The sequence below is a fragment of the Dreissena polymorpha genome, chromosome 4, assembly GCF_020536995.1.
Source record: "Dreissena polymorpha isolate Duluth1 chromosome 4, UMN_Dpol_1.0, whole genome shotgun sequence".
NCBI classification, from domain to species: domain Eukaryota; kingdom Metazoa; phylum Mollusca; class Bivalvia; order Myida; family Dreissenidae; genus Dreissena; species Dreissena polymorpha.
This window is the reverse complement of record NC_068358.1, coordinates 72,064,928-72,071,846: the sequence shown is the minus strand read 5'-3', so window position 1 is coordinate 72,071,846 and position 6,919 is coordinate 72,064,928. Positions and strand designations below refer to the sequence as shown.

The window sequence follows — 6,919 nt, the reverse complement described above, 5'->3', positions numbered from 1 at the left end:
TTCATCAAAATTTATCGTATAGTTACATAGTTATGATCATTAATTGGCGGCCATCTTTGCAGCCATCTTGTAAAAAACATCTTTCCGGAAGTCCGATTGTGGTAGACTTTTGATATGTTTTTAAGGACCTTCTATCCTACCAGGATCTGTTAAAATACCTTTTGTAGCAACTTTTTGGTGGTTGAAGGTATTTTTTCATATATTGACCCTACTACAGTTATGTACGTTTTAGATGAAAATAGCATCAATGTAAAGAACATTTATGGCCGTACACTATACAGCTATAAATTTGAAATAATTTACAAAATTACAATCAACAGAAATGAAAGTTCCCTCTGCCTTCGCCCACTCCGTCCACTGCGCCCCCGTCGGCAATGCATACCACGACTGTTAAACAAATGAAACACGTGTATTATAAAAATGTATATTTGTTTTATTTGTGTGTATATATACATAAACAATTCCGTGTTAATGTACATACAGAGTTAATAAATGTAATACAAATAATACAATGAGGAGCTTAACTTACTCCTGTGTCTGCAATACACTCCCGTGATGTCGTCCCGGGTTGTGGCTCGGGTCCTTCCGCGACCGGCGGCTCTGGTACCGTAGGGTGCACGACATAAATGTCGTCCGAGTACTGGATTAAAGTACCAGAGGTCGATGGCATGTCGAGGTACCGCCTCACTGCAATATTGAATACTTCATATGCGTTACTCACTGGCTCAGCCTTAGGCTGTCCGGTCTCCGGGTTCTGGTGCTCCGGTGACGCCGACTTCGTTCTCTTTGTAGGCGACCGGTTCTGAAATAAAAGTATGCTAATTGTTATGCTGTTATGTAATAACAAAACATAATATTACATGTGTTATAGGATTAGGTGGACGTACAGACCGATCGACGGACCGACATGTGCCAAACAATATACACCCTCTTTAATGTTATGTTTAACAAGTTAAAAACCGCTTATATGCACATTACATACTCTTGCAATTATAATTTGTAATACTCTAAAGTAACCCGAACATCAACGTAATGTGAAGCTTTGTCACGGGATATCCTGTGCAGTCCGCACTGGCTGACTACACAGGCTAATTACTTTAATACTAAACTGAACCTACTAAACAATGTAGCTTACCATGAAACCCTGAATGAGCCAATTAAATCAAATGTTATATTTATTTACAATTAACCAGCCAGTGTATCCCGCAATGGCTGACTGCACAGGCTAATTTATGTATATATTATTTAATATTAAACAAACACTAATATAAAAAAAAAACCTGAAAGAGTCAATGAAATCAAATGTTAAATTAAGTTACAATTAACTAGGCAGTGTATCCCGCAATGGCTGACTACACAGGCTAATTTATGTACATATTATTTAATATAAAACAAACACTAATATGAAAAAAAATTAAATAAACCTTGAAAGAGTGATTAAAATCAAATGTTGAATTAAATTACAATTAACCAACCAGTGTATCCCGCAATGGCTGACTACACAGGCTAATTTATGTATATATTATTGAATATTAAACAAACACTAATACGAAAAAATAAATAAAAATAAAACCTTGAAAGAGTCAATGAATTCAAATGTTTAATTAAGTTACAATTAACCAGCCAGTGTATCCCGCAATGGCTGACTACACAGGCTAATTTATGTACATATTATTTAATATTAAACAAACACTGATATGAATAAATAAATAAAAAATAAATCTTGAAAGAGTCAATGAAATCAAATGTTAAATTAAGTTACAATTCACCAGCCAGTGTATCCCGCAATGGCTGACTACACAGGCTTATTTATTTATATATTATTTAATATTAAACAAACACTAATATGAAAAAATAAATAAAAAATAAACCTTGAAAGAGTCAATAAATCAAATGTTAAAATTAAGTTACAATTCACCAGCCAGTGTATCCCGCAATGGCTGACTACACAGGCTAATGTATGTATATATTATTTAATATTAAACAAACACTTATATGAATAAATAAATAAAAAATAAACCTTGAAAGAGTCAATGAAATCAAATGTTAAATTAAGTTACAATTCACCAGCCAGTGTATCCCGCAATGGCTGACTACACAGGCTAATTTATGTATATATTATTTAATATTAAACAAACACTAATATGAATAAATAAATAAAAAATAAACCTTGAAAGAGTCAATGAAATCAAATGTTAAATTAAGTTACAATTCACCAGCCAGTGTATCCCGCAATGACTGACTACACAGGCTAATTTATTTATGTATTATTTAATATTAAACAAACACTAATATGAAAAAATAAATAAAAAATTAACCTTGCAAGAGTCATTGAAATCAAATGTTAAATTAAGTTACAATTCACCAGCCAGTGTATCCCGCAATGGCTGACTACACAGGCTAATTTATTTATATATTATTTAATATTAAACACACACTAATATGAAAAAATAAATAAAAAATAAACCTTGAAAGAGTCAATGAAATCAAATGTTAAATTAAGTTACAATAAACCAGCCAGTGTATCACGCAATGGCTGACTACACAGGCTAATTTATTTATATATTATTTAATATTAATCAAACACTAATATGAAAACAATCTAAAATAATAAACCCTTTAAGAGTCAATCAAATCAAATGTAAAATTTAGTTACAATTCACCAGCCAGTGTAACCCGCAATGGCTGACTACACAGGCTTATTTCTTTATAAATATATTTAATAATAAACAAGCACTAATATTAAAAATAAATAAACAATACTGACACCATGAAACCCTGAATGAGCCAATGCAATCATATGTTCTATTTGTTTACAATTAACCAGCCAGGATATTCCGCACTGGCTAACTACACAGGCTAATTTATTTATAATATATTAATAATAAACAAGCACGTATGTCCTGAATGAGCGAATTACATCAAATGTTTTATTCATTTACAATTAACCTGCCAGGATATTCCGCACTGGCTAACTACACAGGCTAATTTAATTATAAATATATTTAATAATAATCAAGCACTAATGTCCTGAATGAGCCAATTAAATCAAATGTTTTATTTATTTACAATTAACCAGCCAGGATATTCCGCACTGGCTTACTACATAGGCTAATTTATTTATAAATATATTAATAATAAACAAGCACGTATGCCCTGAATGAGCCAATTACATCAAATGTTTTATCCATTTACAAATAATCAGCCAGGATATCCCGCACTGGCTAACTACACAGGCTTATTTCTTTATAAATATATTTAATAATAAACAAGCACTAATATTAAAAAGAAATGAACGATATTGACACCATGAAACACTGAATGAGCCAATGCAATCATATGTTCTATTTAGTAACAATTAACCAGCCAGGATATCCCGCACTTGCTAACTACACAAGCTTATTTCTTTATAAATGTATTTAATAATAAACAAGCACTAGTATAAAAAAGAAATGAATCTTAAATTAAACGTAAAGGCAATGTTACAATATAATACAAACTTACCTCTTCATCCGAAGATAACAATATCCTTTTCTGGTCCATAATAAACACCAACTTTGGCTAATTTCTTTATAAATATATATAATAATAAACAAGCACTAGTATTAATAAGAAATGAATCTTAAATTAAACGTAAAGGCACTTACCTCTTCATCCGAAGACGACAATGTTCGCTTTGATCCATAATTAACACAGACTTTTCATGAATTTTCAGTCATTATTTTCTCTCTCACTATATATATTTCGAGCGCGGACCTAAGAGGAGCCACTCAGATGACGTATTTTGCATTATAAAAATTTTGTGAAAAAAATATATGTGTTTCTTTCTTGTCAACATGTTGACATGCTCATCGAGCGCGGACCTAAGAGGAGACACCAAGATGACGTATTTCGTATTATAAAAATTTTAAGAAATAAAAAAAGAGTGTGTTTCTTTCAACTATTATATATTGTGAAACAAGCACAGGCTGAGTGCAACACAGGCTATTACTAAATAATTTATTTAATAAATAAAAAGTTTTGTTTTTCTTGTCATTTAGAACAATATGGTTTTGGCATTTTGATTGGCTAACGGACACCAACTATTATGTATTGTGAAACAAGCACAGGCTGATTGCAACACAGGCTATCACTAAATAAATTAATTAATAAAAAAAAGTTTTGTTTTTCTTGTCATTTACAACAATATGGTTTTGGCATTTTGATTGGCTAACGGACACCAACTATTATATATAGTGAAAAAAGCACAGGCTGATTGCAACACAGGCTATCACTAAATAAATTAATTAATAAAACAAAAGTTTTGTTTTTCTTGTCATTTAGAACAATATGGTTTTGGCATTTTGATTGGCTAACGGACACCAAATATTATATATTGTGAAACAAGCACTGGCTGATTGCAACACAGGCTATTACTAAATAAATTAATTTAAAAAAAAATGACTGAAACATGAAAATACCAAGGAATGATCATATGACCAAATTTTTTGCAGATTTGTAACCGAGGAGTACGTTCCGCGATATTCATCGAAAAAAATTCAAACATTTGTTTTTAAGGTTGCACATTATAGAACTCAACACGCTCTTCCAGAATCCGTTGGAATTTTTGAAATATCTTGAGCCGTTAAAAAGTTATAGAAAGGCCTAGTATTTGCTGTTTTGGAAACCTATATTTTTGTTAAAAACGAGATTTTTTTGAAAGTGTAACATTTTTTCTTATAGAAATGGAACATAAGGACGAAATTCGTTTGAATTTCTCAGATATCTCGAGCCGTTCAAAAGTTATCACTGCCTGGACTGTTGCTAGCTGTTCAGCACTACTATTTTTAAATATTGATCTATTTTGATAATGAAACATATTTTCCAATGGAAATCAACACGCTGATTCCCAATCCGTTGACCATTTTGAGATATCTTGAGTCGTTCAAAAGTTACAAAGGTGTAAAGTTTTTTTTTCCATAATTTTTTTAATGTTGCATATTATAGAACTCAACACGCTCTTTTAGGTTGCATATAATAGAACTCAACACGCTCTTCCAGAATCCGTTAGAATTTTTGAAATATCTTGAGCCGCTGAAAAGTTATAGAACGGCCTAGTATTTGCTGTTCGGAACAATTTGTTTAAAACGAGGTTTTTTTTAAGTGAAACAGATTTTCCAATGGAAATCAACACGCTGATTCCGAATCCGTGGACAATTTTGAGATATCTCGAGTCATTCAAAAGTTACGAAGGTGTAAAGTCATTTTTTCCCATACATTTTTTAAGGTTGCATATTATAGAACTCAACACGCTATTTTTATGTTGCATATTATAGAACTCAACACGCTCTTCCAGAATCCGTTAGAATTTTTGAAATATCTTGAGCCGTTGAATAGTTATAGAACGGCCTAGTATTTGCTGTTCGGAACAATTTGTTTAAAACGAGATTTTTTTAAGTGAAACAGATTTTCCAATGGAAATCAACACGCTGATTCCGAATCCGTGGACAATTTTGAGATATCTCGAGTCGTTCAAAAGTTACGAAGGTGTAAAGTCATTTTTTCCCATACATTTTTTAAGGTTGCATATTATAGAACTCAACACGCTATTTTTATGTTGCATATTATAGAACTCAGCACGCTCTTCCAGAATCCGTTAGAATTTTTTAAATATCGTGAGCCGTTAAAAAGTTATAGAACGGACTAGTTTTTGCTGTTTTGGAAACCTTGTGTTTTTTTAAACGAGTTTTTTTTTAAAGTGAAACATATTTTTTAATAGAAATGGAAAATAAGGACGAAATCCGTTTGAATTTCTCAGATATCTCGAGCCATTCAAAAATTATCACTGCCTGGACTGTTGCTATCTGTTCAGCACTACTATTTTTAAATATTGATTTATTTTGATAATGAAACATATTTTCCAATGGAAGTCAACACGCTGATTCCCAATCCGTTGACAATTTTGAGATATCTTGAGTCGTTCAAAAGTAACGAAGGTGTACATTTATTTTTTCCCATAATTTTTTTAATGTTGCATATTATAGAACTCAACACGCTCTTTTAGGTTGCATATAATAGAACTCAACACGCTCTTCCAGAATCCGTTAGAATTTTTGAAATATCTTGAGCCGTTGAAAAGTTATAGAACGGCCTAGTATTTGCTGTTCGGAACAATTTGTTTAAAACGAGAGTTTTTAAAGTCAAACAGATTCCCAATGGAAATCAACACGCTGATTCCGAATCCGTGGACATCTCGAGTCGTTCAAAAGTTATAGAAGTTCAAAGATTGCGGCGTCTCAGATTGTACAGTTTTCTTATTATTAATCAGGGACGACATTTTCCGCCTAAACTTGATTTTCGGTAAGGAGGGACTTCCTTGAAACTAAAAATGCCATAAAAGCGGAAAGTGTCGTCCCTGATTAGCCTGTGCGGAATGCACAAGCTAATCTGGGAAGACACTTTACGCACATGCATTATTTCCAGTTTTGTCAGAACGCGACTCATTGTGATCATACGCATAATATAAACGTCTGTTCGGTCCGGTTTACACCAGTTTTACTATGTGATGAGACACTTCTAATTTTAATTAACAAGAAATGAAGGGTATTTATGGCTGAATTGCAACTTGTTTCAATGTTACGGTATTAAAGTATTCAATGGAATCACCTCCTGAAAAATCATCATGTGCTAGGGTAATATAAAGAACGCCGCTTCTTCGACGGTAAATAGTCTTTTAATACTGGATGAAGGTAGTTATGAGGTTTCAAGAGAATCACAATTTCAAGCTAGTTTATCGATGTTTTGGTCATTAAAGCTCGATGCTAATGTCTTCGTCACTAGATTTCGTGTCAAGGCACTATAAAACAGACTTGTTATTCAAGCTTTTCTGTAATTCATGGGTTAATTTAAAATCCATTGTTATGATAAGAGTTGACTGATT

At 32.2% G+C, this 6,919-nt stretch overlaps 1 long non-coding RNA gene across 2 annotated transcripts; it reads right to left on the bottom strand.

Moving 5' to 3' along the window:
- Window positions 1-246: 246 nt before the first annotated feature.
- Window positions 247-3,698, bottom strand: LOC127880002 (uncharacterized). 2 transcript variants are annotated; one of them, XR_008049377.1, is made up of 3 exons: window positions 3,648-3,698; window positions 530-802; window positions 247-387 (listed from the first exon to the last, which is right to left on the bottom strand). It is a non-coding gene; the product is annotated as an uncharacterized LOC127880002 (long non-coding RNA). The 2 variants fall into 2 exon arrangements; XR_008049376.1 differs by lacking the exon at window positions 3,648-3,698 and having other exon boundaries at window positions 530-1,474.
- Window positions 3,699-6,919: the final 3,221 nt, after the last annotated feature.